The sequence below is a fragment of the Oncorhynchus masou genome, chromosome 2 (genome assembly GCF_036934945.1).
Source record: "Oncorhynchus masou masou isolate Uvic2021 chromosome 2, UVic_Omas_1.1, whole genome shotgun sequence".
Lineage (NCBI taxonomy): Eukaryota > Metazoa > Chordata > Actinopteri > Salmoniformes > Salmonidae > Oncorhynchus > Oncorhynchus masou.
Window position 1 is genome coordinate 11,259,882 of NC_088213.1, and position 22,224 is coordinate 11,282,105.

Below are 22,224 nucleotides of genomic sequence, written 5' to 3' on the forward strand. Positions count from 1 at the left end.
CATCTATAAATAGCCCAAACAACTACCTCATCCCCTACTGTATTTATTTATTTTGCTCATTTGCACCCCAGTCTTTCTACTTTTCACACTCATCTACTGTCAAATCTACCATTCCAGTGTTTTACTTGCTATATTGTATTTATTGTATGTTTGTTTTTCTCCATGTGTAACTCTGTTGTTATGTGTTGAACTCCTTTGCTTTATCTTGGCCAGGTCGCAGTTGTAAATAAGAACTCGTTCTCAACTTGCCTACCTGGTTAAATAAAGGTGAAATATATATATATATATTTTTAAATGATCCCTACTGGTTGATGATCTCTGCTGTACTGGTTGATGATCCCTGCTGTTGAATCTAGCTGATGATCCCTGCTGTACTGGTTGATGATCCCTGCTGTTGAATCCAGCTGATGATCCCTGCTGTACTGGTTGATGACCTTTTTCAAATTCAGTGTACTTTCCACGTTGATTACATGTCGCAATACGTTGACAAATTACATTGAAACAACATTGATTCAACCAGTGTGTGCCCAGTGGGTTGGGACATGTGATTTCTATGGATCTGGGCATTTGTTCCCCAGAACCTCTTCACTAAACCCACTGTTCAATGTGACTTCCTCAGTCGGAGACCAAGGCTACTGTATGAGTAATGATGGATATGGACCCGATGATGCTCCTCGGCCTCCCTATTTGATGTGTCCCATCACACTGAACAGAACAGAACAGACATTCTGTCCTTGGGCTCTGTAGAACGTCCTGTCTGTGTTGTGTAGACATGGATGTCAGCTCAGTCAACTGGGCTCCTGCCTAAAGACCCCCCCCCCCCCCTCACACTGAAAATACTTGGCAAATGCCTTCAGCTCCACTGCTGATGACCTTCAGTCATGTGGTGGTGGTATAGTGGTGAGCATCACTACCTTCCAAGCAGTTAACCCAGATTTGGTTCCTGGCCACCGCAGCCAGTCTCTTTTACAAAGTTGTTACAACGCATTTACACTATATTATATGCAAACTGAAGTCATGGGATTACAAATGACTGCAGCACCAGCCTGTGTGATTCTAGTTTATTTGTGTGTGTGTGTGTGTGTGTGTGTTACAATTCCATATGGATAGACAAGATAAGGTTTTGTCCCTCATCATTTGACCAATGGGGCCCCCTTCAGGTTAGGAGGCTGTACTATCACAGCTCTGCAAAGGCCCCAATCAGAATGTGAAGGTATCAACATTTAATCAGCAATCCAGATACAACAGCAACAAAAAGATTCAGTAACTGGGGAATCATTAAAAGGAGCATAGATAAATGTCTACCAAACCGACTGTAACTGAACATGAATCAAACACAGGAGATTGAAGATCTTTCCGTAGAACAGAATAGTTATTTATTAATTCATTATACAGAGAAAATGGAAATTACGATTTTTTTTGCTGACACAATAGGTTACCCAAATACCCACTACCCACACAAAATAGTTTATTTTATTATGATCCTCAAAGCAGTAGATTTGTAACCAAAGTTAAACCAGAAACGGTCAGTATCAGGGCTGGCTAATGGTGTCTAATCACATACATGGCTGTAACTTTAAAGACATTTAAATAGATATATGAAATACATTTTTCACTATGAAGGATTGGTGTTTATTGTAAATACGTGGAGCCTGCAACTAAATTGAATGAAATGTTTATAAGGAACTCTGGATAATCCTGCACATCATTGAAGATTGAAAACGTGGTTGGAGGTGTTTCTGTGACACTGTCGTACAAGTCCACACACCTCCCTAAAGGTTTGTCAGGGGGAATACTCCAGCCTGGGTGTCTCTGTGTCGTCTCCAACCAGAACCCTGGCCAGGTACATGCACTACACCTCCCTAAAGGTTTGTCAGGGGGAATAATCCAGCCTGGGTGTCTCTGTGTCGTCTCCAACCAGAACCCTGGCCAGGTACATGCACTACACCTCCCTAAAGGTTTGTCAGGGGAATACTCCAGCCTGGGTGTCTCTGAGTGTCGTCTCCAACCAGAACCCTGGCCAGGTACATGCACTACACCTCCCTAAAGGTTTGTCAGGGGAATAATCCAGCCTGGGTGTCTCTGAGTGTCGTCTCCAACCAGAACCCCGGCCAGGTACATGCACTACACCTCCCTAAAGGTTTGTCAGGGGGAATAATCCAGCCTGGGTGTCTCTGTGTCGTCTCCAACCAGAACCCTGGCCAGGTACATGCACTACACCTCCCTAAAGGTTTGTCAGGGGGAATAATCCAGCCTGGGTGTCTCTGTGTCGTCTCCAACCAGAACCCTGGCCAGGTACATGCACTACACCTCCCTAAAGGTTTGTCAGGGGGAATAATCCAGCCTGGGTGTCTCTGAGTGTCGTCTCCAACCAGAACCCTGGCCAGGTACATGCACTACACCTCCCTAAAGGTTTGTCAGGGGAATAATCCAGCCTGGGTGTCTCTGAGTGTCGTCTCCAACCAGAACCCCGGCCAGGTACATGCACTACACCTCCCTAAAGGTTTGTCAGGGAAATAATCCAGCCTGGGTGTCTCTGTGTCGTCTCCAACCAGAACCCTGGCCAGGTACATGCACTACACCTCCCTAAAGGTTTGTCAGGGGAATAATCCAGCCTGGGTGTCTCTGTGTCATCTCCAACCAGAACCCTGGCCAGGTACATGCACTACACCTCCCTAAAGGTTTGTCAGGGGGAATACTCCAGCCTGGGTGTCTCTGAGTGTCGTCTCCAACAAGAACCCTGGCCAGGTACATGCACTACACCTCCCTAAAGGTTTGTCAGGGGGAATACTCCAGCCTGGGTGTCTCTGAGTGTCGTCTCCAACCAGAACCCTGGCCAGGTACATGCACTACACCTCCCTAAAGGTTTGTCAGGGGAATACTCCAGCCTGGGTGTCTCTGAGTGTCGTCTCCAACAAGAACCCTGGCCAGGTACATGCACTACACCTCCCTAAAGGTTTGTCAGGGGAATAATCCAGCCTGGGTGTCTCTGTGTCGTCTCCAACCAGAACCCTGGCCAGGTACATGCACTACACCTCCCTAAAGGTTTGTCAGGGGAATAATCCAGCCTGGGTGTCTCTGTGTCGTCTCCAACCAGAACCCTGGCCAGGTACATGCACTACACCTCCCTAAAGGTTTGTCAGGGGAATAATCCAGCCTGGGTGTCTCTGTGTCGTCTCCAACCAGAACCCTGGCCAGGTACATGCACTACACCTCCCTAAAGGTTTGTCAGGGGGAATACTCCAGCCTGGGTGTCTCTGTGTCATCTCCAACCAGAACCCCGGCCAGGTACATGCACTGCACCTCTCTAAAGGTTTGTCAGGGGGAATAATCCAGCCTGGGTGTCTCTGTGTCGTCTCCAACCAGAACCCTGGCCAGGTACATGCACTACACCTCCCTAAAGGTTTGTCAGGGGGAATACTCCAGCCTGGGTGTCTCTGTGTCGTCTCCAACCAGAACCCTGACCAGGTACATGCACTACACCTCCCTAAAGGTTTGTCAGGGGGAATAATCCAGCCTGGGTGTCTCTGTGTCGTCTCCAACCAGAACCCTGGCCAGGTACATGCACTACACCTCCCTAAAGGTTTGTCAGGGGGAATACTCCAGCCTGGGTGTCTCTGTGTCGTCTCCAACCAGAACCCTGGCCAGGTACATGCACTACACCTCCCTAAAGGTTTGTCAGGGGAATACTCCAGCCTGGGTGTCTCTGAGTGTCGTATCCAACAAGAACCCTGGCCAGGTACATGCGCTTGAACCCTTGTGCATCAGGTGGGACGTGTCCTCTTGGTGAAAACAATGGGTATATTGCAAAGTAAGATCCTGTTTGGGGTTTAAGGCTGGGTTTCTGTACAGCACTTTGTGACATCAGCTGATGTAAGAAGGGCTTCATAAATACATTTGATTGAATTAGTGTCTCGTTCTGGACTTGTTCATTCTACCAATATGAGAAAATGTACAACAAAAAGTTTGAAAGTGATATATTTTTTACTGAAGTGCCACAAAGGATTTTATGGACAGTAAGGAAATAACAACTGACATCTTCAACTGGTTTAGACAACATTGCCAGCGAGGGAGTTGAGCGAGGTAGTGAAATTCAAGTATCAATTTACATAACCTCTTGCAGTAACAACATGATCCTAAGTTTTCATTAACCCTAACGTGAACATACTTTAACCATGGTCAGGTTGGTCCCTGTCTTCACATCCTTGTAGTCCCTGAATCTTGGAGACAGATTGACCAGCTTTAAGAGGGAACCCTTCATGTCGTCCCAGTGTGTCAGCACTAAGGTGTCACCTGGACAGAAGAGAGACAGTTTGGTATTTTAGTGAACAATTCATGACACAACAAATGCTGTCATAAAAAAAGTCTAAATTCTGTACATATTCCTTCAGTATGGGCTCCTGAGTGGTGCAGCTGTCTATGGCACTGCATCTCAGTATAAGGGGTGTCACTACAGTCCCTGGTTCAAATCCAGGCTGAGTCACATCCAGCTGTGATTGGGAGTCCCAAAGACCGTGCACAATTGGCCCAGGGTCATCTGGATTTGGCTGGGGTAGGCTGTCATTGTAAATAAGAACTTATGCTTAACTGACAAAATATTTATTTAAACTAATTATTTCAGATCTCACTGATGTTAATACTTTAATTTATTTCTACATTTAATTCATACAGATGAGAACATATAATAGTCACCTTTCAGTTATTTTCTCAATAACTCCATTTCTCTTCTGCCCTTCATGTTGGAAGCTTTTCTGTACAGGACATTAGCCTCATAATCAACATTGTGGTCTTGGTTTTGCCATCCTCCCAGACTGCTCAACGGGTAGACTGATCGTCTGACGTTCTTTCCTTTCCACAACCATGTCCCCGATGATTCCGTCTGCAGTAAGCAAATCACGGCTCAGGCCCTCCAGACGGATCAGGGAGTCGGGGCCCTTCATCTCCAGGCGGACCCTGACAGTCAGCTCCCTCTGCATGGCCTGCAGCTGCTCCACATCCGCCTTGCTCAGCTGGCTGATGTGTGGGGTCCTTGATGATTCTCTCAGTTTGCTCCTTCATGATAAGGTTTTCAATCCAGTGCCGGGTACGACTCACAGCCTGGGGGATCTCTGCACACAGCTGGAACACAGTTGGAGAAAACTCCTCACCCGTAATGACAACGTTCTCATTGCCAAAGCTTCCATCACTGGGTCCCATAAAGATCTATTGGGTGGAAGAAACGTCAGGAAAAACATCAATAATAAAACCTGTGTACATTTAGACATCACATTGTCTTCTACCTCACACACTTTCATATTCACTGACCTTTGACCTTGGTGAAAACGTTCTCCTTCACTCTCTCTTGTCCCCTTGGTAGCCGACTCATAACACTCACACACTTGTTCTCCAGTATGTAATCCTCCTGCAGAAACATCACATGTCCATGCTCATTCATCACCATGGATACAAATATGCTCTCCTGGTCTTGGAAGTACTTTCTTGCCCCAAACTTCATGATGGTGAGCTCATCAGTGCAGAAGGCAGCTGCCGTCTTCTGAAAGAATCCCTTGGCCATCTTGACATAGAGACAGGCCCCTGAGAGGACGATTTTGAGCCTTCTGGTGTCAAAACGGACATTCACCTCATCACACTTTTGGCAAAATGTCTCCAGTTCTGATATGTTTTCTCCTGGATGAATTTAACTTGGACTTGACACAGACAGCCACGTCGACTTGTAAGTAGTTTTCAACAAAGTCCTCCAGAAAGTTGCTGACCTCTTTGACCTGGTCCAGAAAGGTCCAGACCTCGTTGACCTGGTCCCGAAAGGTCCAGACCTCTTTGACCTGGTCCAGAAAGTTGCTGACCTCTTTGACCTGGTCCAGAAAGGTCCAGACCTCTTTGACCTGGTCCAGAAAGGTCCAGACCTCTTTGACCTGGTCCAGAAAGGTCCAAACCTCTTTGACCGGGTCCAGAAAGGTCCAGACCTCTTTGACCTGGTCCAGAAAGGTCCAGACCTCTTTGACCTGGTCCAGAAAGGTCCAGACCTCTTTGACCTGGTCCAGAAAGGTCCAGACCTCTTTGACCTGGTCCAGAAAGGTCCAGACCTCTTTGACCTGGTCCAGAAAGGTCCAGACCTCTTTGACCTGGTCCAGAAAGGTCCAGACCTCTTTGAACTGGTCCAGAAAGGTCCAGACCTCTTTGAACTGGTCCAGAAAGGTCCAGACCTCTTTGAACTGGTCCAGAAAGGTCCAGACCTCTTTGAACTGGTCCAGAAAGGTCCAGACCTCTTTGACCTGGTCCAGAAAGGTCCAGACCTCTTTGAACTGGTCCAGAAAGGTCCAGACCTCTTTGACCTGGTCCAGAAAGGTCCAGACCTCTTTGACCTGGTCCAGAAAGGTCCAGACCTCTCTGACCTGGTCCAGAAAGGTCCAGACCTCTTTGACCTGGTCCAGAAAGCCAGAGACAATAATTCTGTCTCTGCTCTCTGGATGGAGCCTTATCACCACAGTTTTCCTCTTTGGGGAGTTGTATGTATCCACCAGGTGGCTGTTCAGATCCTTCCACCCAGGTATCCTCCACGCATCCTGCTCCTCCACCATGAGGCTCTGCATGGACAGGGCAGTCTTCACCATCTGCTCTGCGTCAGTCAAGGATGTATCTGAGCTGCCAGTCAGAGCACCTCTCCACCCTCCATGCTATACACAGCACTGATGTGCCGAGCGTGAACAGGTCCTGGGACATCTCCATACTGTCCACTGACCTCAGGAAGTCCAGGATGTGAGGGTCCAGCCTCAGCTGCTACTTACTCATTCTGAGCTTCCTCTCCAGGATCCAGTTCTGCACCTTGTTACACCTCTGCGACAAGACCTGAGAGAACCAGCTTCTTGGTGTCGTCTCTGTAAGAGAGACCCATATCTGGGTCTTCGTCTGCTGCGCGCTTCAGCATTCCTTCCTGCTGCAGGATGTAGAACCCAGCAGGGGACACGTCCATCTCCTGTGAGACCCTGTCCCTCTGCCTCTGTATGTGACTCATGGCCCTCTTCATGAGGCTCTCCACCGTCCGCCTGAGCCGCTTTGTGTCTTCAGCCAGGCCGGCCGCTGTCAGAGCCCCTCTGGATGCATCCATCAGCAGGACGGCATCCTCTTTCACCACCGAGCGGACTTCCTTCTCCACCGCCTCCCACACTGGGGCACTTCAACAACAAGTTCCGTGATGTCATGGAAGACGTTCAAGGCTGTCACGACTCCCACAGAAGGTGTCTCCCCTGCCTGTTCGGGCGGTGCTCGTCTCCCCTGCCTGTTCGGGCGGCGCTCGGCGGTCGTCGTGGCCGGTCTACTAGAAGGTGTCTCCCCTGCCTGTTCGGGCGGCGCTCGGCGGTCGTCGTGGCCGGTCTGCTAGCCGCCACCGATCCCCTTTTCCTTTTCTGTTTGTTTGGTCTTATTGGTTGCACCTGTCTCTTATTTTGTTTCTTGATTCATGTCTATTTAAAGCCTGTTAGGCCGCCTATTTTTGTGCGGGATTGTTTTTCTGTACGTCAGGTTGTGCGTGTTAATGCTCCTGCCCGTTTGTGCCCTGTGTTGGGTTGGACTATTTTCTGTCGATTTTCACCCGTTGGTTTTGGGCATTTGGTTTTGGGAATCCTAATGAAGTTGGTTTCCCAGTATCCTCTGCTCTCTGCATCTGACTCTGCACCAACCACTCCTGGCGTTGTTGACAAAGGCATTCTGTTTCCATCCATCAATGTGTTTGTTTCCATTAGTCCTTTTTGCTTCAGAGGGTTCGGTGGAGGGCTGAGCCTGACCTCAGCACTGTCAATGTCCACCTGACTGAAGCGGACCTTCATCTGGTCGTTGATGGTCTCTTCATGGAGAGGAATGACCATGAAGCAGGATGCAACCTCTCTGTGAAGGGTTCAGGCAGCTTCCACATTGGCCTGTTCCTGCCATACAAGACGGTGCCCAAGGACTTGTAGTACGTTGACTTGGACTTTGCAAATTACACGGTTTTGATTTTTTTATTGTCTCCACAGCTGAAATTACATAGAAGACAGAGTAGCAAAGGCTGTGCAAAAACTAAACACAAAAGGTATGTTTAATTCCTCAAATTGTGTTAATTAAATAGTACCCAAAATACAAATAACAATATTAACAAAATAACACATTCCTATTTTATTATTATTATTATTATCGTTATTATTATTAAGTCAATCTCCCAAGCAAAATAGTTGATTCACTCAGCAGGTTTTTACCTTCTGGCTCCTGGAAGATGACGATGGCTGCCTTCTCCTCAGAGATGATAGTGATTCTATTCACTGGGCCCCCCCAACTCTCAGAGTAGAGCTCCAAGATATCTTAAATTAGGACGGGGAAAGCTTCTCCACTCTCACACTGTGACACCGTTGCAGCTCCCGGCCAATCAAACCATGCTTCATGAAGTCTTTTTTGCTCTTGCTGTTGGTGAGGAATTGTTCTGAAAATTTAAGATAAACCATTCATATCCTCATTATCATAGAGCTCCTTCCTGTATGTTCCCTTCTTCTGCAATATGTAATTTTGGGTATTATTATTATTATATTATTTGTTAGTCAAACTCTAAATAGTTTATATTAGAGAAGGAAACTATGGAGCTGCGACCTACCATTGGGTTTGAAGAAGGTCACAACTGCTGTGTTTGTCTCTCTGATGATCTCCAGAGAGAAGTAGTCTTCCTCTAGGCCAGAGATTGTCTCCACCAACAACACCAGCATGTCTGGGGACATGCTATCATGAACCTTCTCCAGTACTACAGCAGTGCCATGAGGAACCTTCTCCAGTACTACAGCAGTGCTATCAGGAACCTTCTCCAGTACTACAGCAGTGCTATGAGGAACCTTCTCCAGTACTACAGCAGTGCTATCAGGAACCTTCTCCAGTACTACAGCAGTGCTATGAGGAACCTTCTCAGTACTACAGCAGTGCTATGAGGAACCTTCTCCAGTACTACAGCAGTGCTATCAGGAACCTTCTCCAGTACTACAGCAGTGCTATCAGGAACCTTCTCCAGTACTACAGCAGTGCTATGAGGAACCTTCTCCAGTACTACAGCAGTGCTATGAGGAACCTTCTCCAGTACTACAGCAGTGCTATCAGGAACCTTCTCCAGTACTACAGCAGTGCCATGAGGAACCTTCTCCAGTACTACAGCAGTGCCATGATGAACCTTCTCCAGTACTACAGCAGTGCTATGAGGAACCTTCTCCTGTACTACAGCAGTGCTATCAGGAACCTTCTCCAGTACTACAGCAGTGCTATCAGGAACCTTCTCCAGTACTACATCAGTGCAATCAGGAACCTTCTCCAGTACTACAGCAGTGCTATCAGGAACCTTCTCCAGTACTACAGCAGTGCTATGAGGAACCTTCTCCTGTACTACAGCAGTGCTATGAGGAACCTTCTCCAGTACTACAGCAGTGCTATCAGGAACCTTCTCCAGTACTACAGCAGTGCTATCAGGAACCTTCTCCAGTACTACAGCAGTGCTATGAGGAACCTTCTCCAGTACTACAGCAGTGCTATGAGGAACCTTCTCCAGTAATACAGCAGTGCTATCAGGAACCTTCTCCAGTACTACAGCAGTGCTATCAGGAACCTTCTCCAATACTACAGCAGTGCTATGAGGAACCTTCTCCAGTACTACAGCAGTGCTATGAGGAACCTTCTCCAGTACTACAGCAGTGCTATGAGGAACCTTCTCAGTACTACAGCAGTGCTATCAGGAACCTTCTCCAGTACTACAGCAGTGCTATCAGGAACCTTCTCCAGTACTACAGCAGTGCTATCAGGAACCTTCTCCAGTACTACAGCAGTGCTATCAGGAAACTTCTCCAGTACTACAGCAGTGCTATCAGGAACCTTCTCCAGTACTACAGCAGTGCTATGAGGAACCTTCTCCAGTACTACAGCAGTGCTATGAGGAAACTTCTCCAGTACTACAGCAGTGCTATGAGGAACCTTCTCCAGTACTACAGCAGTGCTATGAGGAACCTTCTCCAGTACTACAGCAGTGCTATGAGGAAACTTCTCCAGTACTACAGCAGTGCTATGAGAACTTCTCCTGTACTACAGCAGTGCTATGAGGAACCTTCTCCAGTACTACAGCAGTGCTATGAGGAACCTTCTCCAGTACTACAGCAGTGCTATCAGGAACCTACTCCAGTACTACAGCAGTGCTATGAGAACTTCTCCTGTACTACAGCAGTGCTATGAGGAACCTTCTCCAGTACTACAGCAGTGCTATCAGGAACCTCCTCCAGTACTACAGCAGTGCTATGAGGAACCTTCTCCAGTACTACAGCAGTGCTATGAGGAAACTTCTCCAGTACTACAGCAGTGCTATGAGGAAACTTCTCCTGTACTACAGCAGTGCTATGAGGAACCTTCTCCAGTACTACAGCAGTGCTATGAGGAACCTTCTCCTGTACTACAGCAGTGCTATGAGGAACCTTCTCCTGTACTACAGCAGTGCTATGAGGAACCTTCTCCAGAAATACAGCAGTGCTATGAGGAACCTTCTCCAGTACTACAGCAGTGCTATGAGGAACCTTCTCCAGTACTACAGCTGTGCTATGAGGAACCTTCTCCAGTACTACAGCAGTGCTATCAGGAAACTTCTCCAGTACTACAGCAGTGCTATCAGGAACCTTCTCCAGTACTACAGCAGTGCTATGAGGAACCTTCTCCAGTACTACAGCAGTGCTATGAGGAAACTTCTCCAGTACTACAGCAGTGCTATGAGGAACCTTCTCCAGTACTACAGCAGTGCTATGAGGAACCTTCTCCAGTACTACAGCAGTGCTATGAGGAAACTTCTCCAGTACTACAGCAGTGCTATGAGAACTTCTCCTGTACTACAGCAGTGCTATGAGGAACCTTCTCCAGTACTACAGCAGTGCTATGAGGAACCTTCTCCAGTACTACAGCAGTGCTCTGAGGAAACTTCCCAGCACCACCCTGATCTCCAGGCCCGAAATGAGCTATACCTGAAATATCTGACCTTAAATACACTCAATATCCACAAAATGAATGATTCAACACTCAAACTTAGAATTTCCCTAATTACCCAGTAAATACATGTTAATTTCTCTCTGTGTCATTAGACCATCATAGAACAGTTATGAAATAACATCAACAAGAGAATAGTGTTACTTGAAGATGTCTGACTTGTTGCACCAACCTGGAAAATGTGTAAAACAGACGCAAATAACAACAACAGATCAAATCAGTGCTTTAATTAAATCTGGTAAATCATTTTGTTTGTTTTTAACCATATCAACATTAGACTGTGTTACATGATACAGTTTGGAGCGCTATCAAACCGCAGGGTGATGTTATAGCGATGAGGACCATTGTATATCCTTTGTGTCGAGGCCCTTAGACACCTGTAAACCGAAGTACTCAAAAAGGCCACTAGATGTCATCTGATAGTTAACTGGTAACTTTGAACGTTTCCAGTCATATACCCTCCCTTTGCAACCCTACGCAGCTCTCATGGTGATGTGGCATCTGGAAATATTACTGTCCACCATCACTTATATTCTTCTGTTTAACAATTAGACATTTTTATATTGTTTTATTATTAACATTGACATTGACAGAAGATTGTTCTCTGTCAATCTCAGTTTAAATGGGCACGGCGACAAAAGCAACCCGCGATGACATTTTATTGGTTGCCATGTTAGTTAGCAAACAAGCGCTAGGTCCGTTTCACGTTACACATTACAGACAGCACAATGGGTTCGTTTGTTTGTTGACTAATATAAATATCATTCACCAACAATTGTGTGATCAAACCAACACCAACAATGATGATGACATGTTGAAAAGACAGTCCATCTACTCCAGTATCCATAACACCAAGCTGCAGGAGGTAGAGGGGTGCTGAAGCTTCTGCACCACCTGAAAAATAGACCTTTTATTTGGATTTTTTATACATTTTTGTTTGATTTTTTTTCACAACGTAGTGTACTAGGCCTTTACTAGTCCTGTATTCGTGGACCAATATATCTCTCAACACCCCCCCCTCCCCCCATTTATTTGGTGGCAGGTAGCCTAATGGTTATAGTGTTGGACCAGTAACCAAAAGGTTGCTAGATCCAATCCCTGAGCTGACAAGGTAAATCATCTGTTGTTCTGCCCCTGAACAAGGCAGTTAACCCACTGTTCCAAAGCCGTCATTGAGAATTTGAGAATTTGTAACTGACTTGCCGAGTTAAATATATATTAATATTTCTTCAACTTTGGACAACCTTGTCATGTTGATTCCCTCATAGATTTTCAGATCATGCTTGTCCTACTTGAAGTTCCTGTGAAACTAGAGAGACTGATGGGGACTGTGGACTAATAATACACCAATACACATAATACTACACCATTTACTACACCATTTACTACACATAATACTACACCATTTACTACACATAATACTACACCATTTACTACACATAATACTACACCATTTACTACACATAATACTACACCATTTAACTACACTTAATAATTACACCATTTACTACACATAATACTACACCATATACTACACCATTTACTACACCATTTACTACACATAATACTACACTATTTACTACACATAATACTACACTATTTACTACACATAATACTACACCATTTACTACACATAATACTACACCATTTACTACACCATTTACTACACACAATACTACACAATTGACTGCACACAATACTACACTATTTACTACACACAATACTACACTATTTACTACACCATTTACTGCACATACTACTACACTATTTACTACACTATTTACTACACCATTTACTGCACACAATACTACACTATTTACTACACATAATACTACACCATTTCTATGCCGCACTAATGCAAAAATACTAAATATGTACAGGTGAATGCAGTAGTTAGGTGAAATGGACATGTCGACTCTCAGGCTTCATTCCCATATTAGATCACAAAACAAGCAGACTAACACATTTAGGCTGCTCAACATAACGTCTCCAGTAGAAAACAGAACTTTATTGCGTGGCGTCTATAAATTGAAGTGCTGACTACCATGTGTAGGCTACACGCACGGCTCTACCATGTGTAGGCGCACGTCCTACATCAATGAAATATTTTGTTGACTTTGTGAGAAATTAGAGTTGATTATTAAATTGCAACAAATGCAACAAGAAACGTTTAGATTAATGAGTATATTTCAACATTTTCATTGGTACAATTATGTCTGTTTTTTTTCTGATGGCATTATATTCTTTTAAATATAATTTCCGGTTTGAACAGGAATACTGGGTGGTTCCGGGATGGAGGCACGTTTCTGGGGAAGCTATTAAACCCTGCCTCAGACCCTGCCTCAGACCCTACATCAGACCCTGCCTCAGACCCTGCCTCAGACCCTACATCAGACCCTGCCTCAGACCCTGCCTCAGACCCTACATCAGACCCTGCCTCAGACCCCGCTAAAGCTTTTGGACTTCTCTCCTGTAAGAAGGCCTCACACAGGTTCCTCAAAGCCAGGTTCATAGGTGGCTCCATTGAGGAACTTCCTCTGAAAACTGGACATTCTGGAGATTCCTTCCCTTTACACCATAGATCCAGACAGGCTTTGCAGACGCTGTGGCTACAAAACAGAATGACAGGATCCAGGAATATGTCACAGGACAGATCTTCCTCCGGGAGGGATGATTTGAAAGCCATTTTCTCACACAATGTGTCATCCCCTAAAGATTACTTTCACTTTTAACAACATTTTTTTTAAAACTTTTAATCTTAACAACCTCCACTTGTTTTCAACCAAACGTTGAGAAGCACTTGGTCACAGCTTTTAAACCTTTTGGTTTATGCAGTGGTTTATTATCTCTCTATGTCTAAACAATCTCATTCCCAGTGTACATCAGATGGACTTGGTCACTGGAGAGCTGTCAAACTCCCTGAGTTGAACTTTATCAAGGGTGGGGTGTAGAGTAACCTGCATAGATAGGCAGTCATTACATGTGTGTTTCCTTGTACTATGCTTGTTGGAAACAGAAGTCTTGTGGGGACCAGAAGTCCTCACAAGGAGTGTAAACAAGGGAAATTCTGGGGACATTTTTCTGGTCCCCACAAGGCAAAAAGGCTATTTTAGGCTTAGGGGTTTGTTTGAGGGTTAGGTTCATGGGGTTAGAGGTTTGGGGTTAAGGTTAGGGTTACGGTTAGTGACATGGGTACATGAAGGGTTTGGGAAAATAGGATTTTGAATGAAAATCAATCGTTCGGACCTCACAAGGATAGTAAAACAAACACACGTGTGTGTGTGTGTGTCTGTGTGTGTGTCTCTGTGTCTGTGTCTGTGTCTGTGTCTGTGTGTGTGTGTGTGTCTGTGTCTGTGTCTGTGTCTGTGTCTGTGTCTGTGTGTCTGTGTCTGTGTGTGTGTGTGTGTGTCTGTGCTCCGCTCTTAACTTCTCTTTAAGGATGTAACAACTTTCCACCACATGAGGGCGCACATTCACTGCCTCTTGCCAAGTGTAGACAGAATCAGGAGGGTACTGTATCCACACATACTCTGTAACATATCATATATACACATTATATCATGCAAATACTATTATAAACAATAGTATAATATAGTATTGCAGTATGAACGAGTCACGCACACACACAACAGGAGTTTAAAGTGTGCATCATAATATTGGACTTTGTGTAAATTCCTCTGTCTGTTTTCTGTCTCTATATTGTCTGTCACTAGCAGCACCATTTCACTAGCAGCACCATTTCACTAGCAGCACCATTTCACTAGCAGCACCATTTCACTAGCAGCACCATTTCACTAGCAGCACCATTTCACTAGCAGCACCATTTCACTAGCAGCACCATTTCACCAGCAGCAACATTTCACTAGCAGCACCACTTCACTAGCAGCACCACTTCACTAGCAGCACCATTTCACTAGCAGCACCATTTCACCAGCAGCACCATTTCACTGGCAGCACCACTTCACTAGCAGCACCATTTCACATTTCACCAGCAGCACCATTTCACTAGCAGCACCATTTCACCAGCAGCACATTTCACTTCACTAGCAGCACCATTTCACTAGCAGCACCATTTCACTAGCAGCACCATTTCACCAGGCACCATTTCACTAGCAGCATTTCACTGCACCATTTCACCAGGTGACTGGTACTCTGACTGAGTAGATGTACTTGGTGAATAAAAAGTATTCTGATTGGCTGTAGACAATGATCATAATACGCCCCCATGTGGTGACAGGTTGTAACTTCAGGTTAACACCAGTTAGTTGTTATGTGTGTGTGCGCACGCCCTTTGTCCTAGCGTAAATGTGTGTGTTCAGACAAGAGGAATCCCATAAGCTAAGTCTCTGTCGACACAGCTGGCCCCTATGTCCCACAGACATGAGAGGGACCAGGAGAGAATTCTCCCGGGGGCTTAAGACAAAACACACGGCAAGCTATAGACACAGGGACCACATGCCCTGACCTCCACCCCTCATGTATTGCTGTGTGTGTGCTCTCTGAGAGCCCACTAGTCCAACAGTTGCTGGCTTGATGTCATGTTGTCCGGAAAAATACTGCACTACATTTTTCTCCCAGGCTTCCCAGTGCTTTGTTGTACTGGGTTGGAAGAGGGTGGCAGGCAGGCAGGCAGCGAGAGACAGAGGCAGCTGATATCTCTGTTACTCCCCGGGTTTACCCAGTGTTCGAAGGTGTTCCGCATGTGGAATGTTGAGACTGGTGGGGGGATGTATGTTGGTGGGGCCACGCGAAGGGGTGAACGTGAGGGAAAGGCAATAGAGAGAGGGGGAAGGAGGAGTGGGAAGGCCAGCCAGAGAATGAGAGAGGGAGGGAGAGAAAGAGGAGAGAGAGAAAGAGAGAAAAGAGGGCTTGATCTTTTGATGCAGTGAAGACGGGAAGTTATGACATTTCATGCCAGGAAGACACAAAGCTGACTTCTTACATTAGAACACCAACAGAAAGACACAAAGCTGACTTCTTACAGCAGAACACCAACAGAAAGACACAAAGCTGACTTCTTACAGCAGAACACCAACAGGAAGACACAAAGCTGACTTCTTACAGCAGAACACCAACAGAAAGACACAAAGCTGACTTCTTACATTAGAACACCAACAGAAAGACACAAAGCTGACTTCTTACAGCAGAACACCAACAGAAAGACACAAAGCTGACTTCTTACATTAGAACACCGACAGAAAGACACAAAGCTGACTTCTTACATTAGAACACCAACAGGAAGACACAAAGCTGACTTCCTACAGCAGAACACCAACAGAAAGACACAAAGCTGACTTCTTACAGCAGAACACCAACAGGAAGACACAAAGCTGACTTCCTACAGCAGAACACCAACAGGAAGACACAAAGCTGACTTCTTACAGCAGAACACCAACAGAAAGACACAAAGCTGACTTCTTACAGCAGAACACCAACAGAAAGACACAAAGCTGACTTCTTACAGCAGAACACCAACAGGAAGACACAAAGCTGACATCTTACAGCAGAACACCAACAGAAAGACACAAAGCTGACTTCTTACATTAGAACACCAACAGAAAGACACAAAGCTGACATCTTACAGAACACCAACAGAGACACCACTTCAGAAAGAACACACAAAAAGACACAAAGCTGACTTCTTACAGCTGTAATTGATCTTGGAATGTACTACTGAGCCAAATCTCTTCCATGCTACTCCTCCGTGCCGGAGAGAGATTGGGAGAGAGATTTAGGGAATGAGATGGGATATTCCAAATGCCCAGACTTGTTACCCAAAATGATCATATGGCACACCATACTTGGAAGCAAGTTGTTGACATACCAAAAGCCTTGAAACATGCACAGAAGGGGGATGAGGAAAATACAAGAAAGATTGAGAAAGGAGATAAGCAGGGAAAGAGAGAGAGAGAGAAAGAGAGAGAGAGAGAGAGAGAGAGAGAGAGAGAGAGAGAGAGAGAGAGAGAGAGAGAGAGAGAGAGAGAGAGAGAGAGAGAGAGAGATTGTATTGCTGTCATGACTCATGTCACACAGGTGAAACCTTTTACTCCATAATTGATCCTGAGAATCTACCTAAAATATCTTTATTATTGACTCATGTACTAAGAACCACCTCTGTGGCCTGCATTGTGTCCACTCTAGTGTAAATTACACCTCTGTATCTGTGTCTGGCCTGCATTGTGTCCACTCCAGTGTAAATTACACCTCTGTATCTGTGTCTGGCCTGCATTGTGTCCACTCCAGTGTAAATTACACCTCTGTATCTGTGTCTGGCCTGCATTGTGTCCACTCCAGTGTAAATTACACCTCTGCAGTCTGTGAGCCTGCATTGTCCCCACTCCAGTGTAAATACACCTCTGAGTGTATCTGTCATCTGGCCTGCATTGTGTCCACTCCAGTGTAAATTACACCTCTGTATCTGGGTCTGGCCTGCATTGTGTCCACTAGGAGTGTAAATTACACCTCTGAAATCTGTGTCTGGCCTGCATTGTGTCCACTCCAGTGTAAATTACACCTCTGTATCTGTGTCTGGCCTGCATTGTGTCCACTCCAGTGTAAATTACACCTCTGTGCTGTCTGGCCTGCATTGTGTCCACTCCAGTGTAAATTACACCTCTGTATCTGTGTCTGCCTGCATTGTGTCCACTCCTGTAAATTACACCTCTGTATCTGTGTCTGGCCTGCATTGTGTCCACTCCAGTGTAAATTACTGTTTACAGTGGTGGCCTGAGAGTTTGTCCCCATCTCCATGGTTAGGGTACAGCTCCCTGTCGTTGGAGCTAGTAGCTCCTGTTTCAACCCCGAGCTGACAAGGTACAAACTGCTTCTGTCCAGCTGAACAGCTCCTGTTTAAAACAGCTGTTCCTGTCCAGCAACGGCTCCTGTCAGCTTGAAAAACAGAAAACAGCTCCTTAAAAACTGACTTGCCTGTTTAAATAAAGGTTTAAAAAAGCTCCTGTCCAGCAACAGCTCCTGTTTGAAAACAGATCTCATCAGATTGATGAGGAACAGCCCTGTCCAGCAACATGCTGAAAGGAGTCTCAGTGCTATTAAAAGGCAGGTCTTCACTGTACTTCACTGACTCCAATAGGAGCTGGAGGAAAGACCTGGAAAACAGTTTGGAGACAACGATGTCTAGCAACAGCTCCTGTTTACAAACAGCTCCTGTCCAGCAACAGCTCCTGTTTACAAACAGCTCCTGTCCAGCAACAGCTCCTGTTTAAAAACAGCTCCTGTCCAGCAACAGCTCCTGTTTAAAAACAGCTCCTGTCCAGCAACAGCTCCTGTTTACAAACAGCTCATGGTCCAGCAACAGCTCCTGATTACAAACAGCTCCTGTCCAGCAACAGCTCCTGATGATTAAAAACAGCTCCTGTCCAGCAACAGCTCCTGTTTAAAAACAGCTCCTGGTCTACACAATGCTGATTTAAAAACAGCTCCTGGTCTACACAATGCTGATTCAAGTAGCTATCAGAGTTTAGAACACCACACCCCTGGAACTGCAATATGATTTTACATTAAAGACCTGTGTATGTTGTGGTCTGTCTGTCTGTCTGTCTGTCTGTCTGTCTGTCTGTCTGTCTGTCTGTCTGTCTGTCTGTCTGTCTGTCCTGCCTGCCTGCCTGTCTGTCTGTCTGTCTGTCTGTCTGTCTGTCTGTCTGTCTGTCTGTCTGTTCTGTCTTTGTGATGTCTGTCTGATTGCCTGTTAATGGATATGTCTGTTCGTTATGTCTGTCTGTCTGTCTGTCTGTCTGTCTGTCTGTCTGTCTGTCTATATCTGTCTGTCTGTCTGTGTGCATGAGTGCGTGCCTGTGTGTCTGTCTGTGTGCATGTCTGTCTGTCTGTCTGTCTGTCATACTGTCTGTCTGTCATGTCTGTCTGTCTGTCTGTCTGTCTGTCTGTCTGTCTGTGCGCATGTGCATGTCTGTCTGTCTGTCTGTCTGTCTGTCTGTCTGTCTGTCTGTCTGTCTGTCTGTCTGTCTGTCTGTCTGTCTGTCTGTCTGCCTGCATGTGCATCTGCCTTCTCTCTGAGGCAGTGGGTCACAGCTGACACTGTAAACTCATTGACCACCCATACATCACATTCCTGCCCCCTACCGTGAGTTATGAATGAGGTCCTGAGTGGTCCCCCTGAATATACATCCCAGTAGCAGGCAGGCCCCAGTGATTAATCATACTTTGGTTCCTCTCCCCAGCTGGATCTTTTTCCCCTCTCTGTTGACATGGCTTCCACTGGCACCACTTCCCACCTAGACTCCTAACTGAGCCCCTAGACAGCCTACTAATGTCAGCCGGGCCAGACAGGAATGCTCCTCTGTTTTCCTGGACCTCTTTTTTCCCTTCTTCGACAAGTCATTAACAGTGAGGCGACGCCCTCCTCGTGTGTAAGAATGTTTTTTTCGTTGTGTCGTGGCATGGTCCGGGGTGAACAAGAATTGGGATTTGAGGGGTTGGAGAACTCAGAGTCTGGAGGGATGATGATGAAGATCAGAAGTGATGTGTGGCTGTTGTTGATGATATGTGGAGATACCATCTATATTTAATTCTCTTCTCACCTCTGTAACTCGTTATCTGTAAATTAAAATGTCTTCTCAATCAACTTTCCTGGTAAATTAAATTGTCTTCTCAGTCAATTTTCCTGGTTGTCTGACCTTTATTTCCTTTGTTTTGTCTTTATTTAGTATAGTCAGGGTGTGAGTTGGGGTGGGCAGTCTGTTTGTTTTTCAATGTTTGGTTTCTGTTCCAGCCTAGTATGGTTCTCAATCAGAGGCAGGTGTCGTTAGTTGTCTCTGATTGAGAATCATACTTAGGTAGCCTGGGTTTCACTGTTGGTTTGTGGGTGTTTGTGTCCGTGTGAGTGTTTGTCGCCACACGGTACTGTTTCGGTTTCGTTCATGGTCACATTTATTGTTTTGTATTTTATAGTGTTCAGTTTATTTATTAACGTAATCATCATGAACACTTACCATGGTGCATCTTGGCCCGATCCTTACTCCTCTTCAGACGAAGAGGAGATCTGCCGTTGCAGAAACACCCACCACAAAAGGACGAAGCGGCGTGGTAACGGGCAGCAGCAAACACAAGACTCCTGGACTTGGGAGGAGATTATGGACGATAAAGGACCCTGGGCACAGCCAGGGGAATATCGCCGCCCAAGGCAGAGATGGAGGCAGCGAAGGCAGAGAGGCGCTGGTATGAGGAGGCAGCACGGCAGCGCGGCTGGAAGCCCGAGAGGCAGCCCCAAAAATGTATTGGGGGGGCACACGGGGAGTGTGGTGAAGCCAGGTAGGAGACCTGCGCCAACTTCCCGTGCTTACCTGAGAGAGAGAGGGACCGGGCAGGCACCGTGTTATGCGGTGGAGCACACAGTCTCCCCAGTGCGTGTGCATAGCCCGGTGCGGTACATTCCAGCTCCTTGTATCGGCCGGGCTAGAGTGGGCATCGAGCCAGGTGCCATGAAGCCGGCTTTACGCATCTGGTCTCCAGTGCATCTCCTTGGGCCGGCGGACATGGCACCAGCCTTACGCATGGTGTCCCCGGTTCGCCAGCACAGCCCAGTGCGGGCTATTCCACCTCGCCGCACTGGCCTGGCTACCGGGAGCATTCAACCAGGTAAGTTTGGGCAGGCTCGGTGCTCAAGAGCTCCAGTGCGCCTGCACGGTCTGGTCTATCCAGTGCCACCTCCACGCACCAGCCCTCCGGTGGCAGCCCCCAGCACCGGGCTGTCTCGCCATCTTCTGCCTACAGGTGCTCACGTCTGTCCAGCGCCGCCAGAGTCTCCCTTCTCTCCAGAGCCGCCAGAGTCTCCCTTCTCTCCAGAGCCGCCAGAGTCTCCCGTCTGTCCCGAGCCGCCAGAGTCTCCCGTCTGTCCCGAGCCGCCAGAGTCTCCCGTCTGTCCCGAGCCATCAGCCAGCCAGGGGCCGCAGGAGCCGCCGGCGCCGCCCTTCACTCCGGAGCTGCCGGAGTCCGGAGTCTCCCGCCTGCCCGGCGCTGCCGGAGTCTCCCGTCCATTCGGGACCTGTGGCATGTGTCCGCAGCCCAAGATCGGCGGCGAGGGTCGCCGCTCTAAAGAAGCCAGAGGCGGGCTAAGAGGCGCATCAAAAATATGGTGAAGTGGGGTCCACGTCCCGCCACCGCGGACAGACGCCCACCCAGACCCTCCACTATAGGTTCAGGTTTTGCGGCCAGAGTCCGCACCTTTGGGGGGGGGGGGTACTGTCACGTTCTGACCTTTATTTCCTTTGTTTTGTCTTCATTTAGTATGGTCAGGGCGTGAGTTGGGGTGGGCAGTCTGTTTGTTTTTCAATGTTTGGTTTCTGTTTCAGCCTAGTATGGTTCTCAATCAGAGGCAGGTGTTGTTAGTTGTCTCTGATTGAGAATCATACTTGGGTAGCCTGGGTTTCACTGTTGGTTTGTTGGTGTTTGTGTCCGTGTCTGTCGCCACACGGTACTGTTTCGGTTTTGTTCATGTTCACATTTATTGTTTTGTATTTTATAGTGTTCAGTTTATTTATTAAAGTAATCATCATGGACACTTACAACGCTGCATCTTGGTCCGATCCTTACTCCTCTTCAGACGAAGAGAGATCTGCCGTTACACTGGTAAATTAAACTTTCCTGGTAAATGAAGGGTTAAATAAATCAAATGGAGCGATAAAGAGCATGTGTTTAAGGTTTTGAGACTGTTTTTAAGTGTTTGGGTGCTGAGTTGATCTTATCATTTAATCTAAGTCAAATATTGTTTGAGAGGGCAGGGACATATTTCAAACCTTCGAGGTACATATATAGAGAGAGAGAGGTGTAGAGAGAGAGAGGTAGAGAGAGAACATACTTTTCCCTAATATATTTTACTTAACCCTCCAAAGTCCATGGAATACCAATTGGTCAACATATTGCACAGGCTCAATCAAATTCATTTTCACTCTTTAACCATAGAACAGTGTTACTGTATACGGGCCAATACTTCTACATCGCCCATTTGGCTATCATTATACATGAAATAATGAGATTAAACAGTTTGGAATCTATGGAAAGTTACATTTAGAAGCGTAGCATTGAAAGCAGTGGGGTGCGAGCAGGCTCCTCAGCAGTTCTCTGTTGGCTGAGCAGCGGTAGTTGTTACGCTAGCAGCTTGTGGCTAAGCTGGCTCCACAGCAGTTCTCTGTTGGCTGAGCAGCGGTAGTTGTTACGCTAGCAGCTTGTGGC

General features: G+C 46.5%; 1 pseudogene; it reads right to left on the reverse strand.

Annotated features, from left to right (window-relative positions):
• Positions 1 to 4,053: 4,053 nt before the first annotated feature.
• The window catches only part of LOC135552506 (protein mono-ADP-ribosyltransferase PARP14-like), a 37,243-nt pseudogene continuing 19,072 nt past the window's right edge, over positions 4,054 to 22,224 (reverse strand).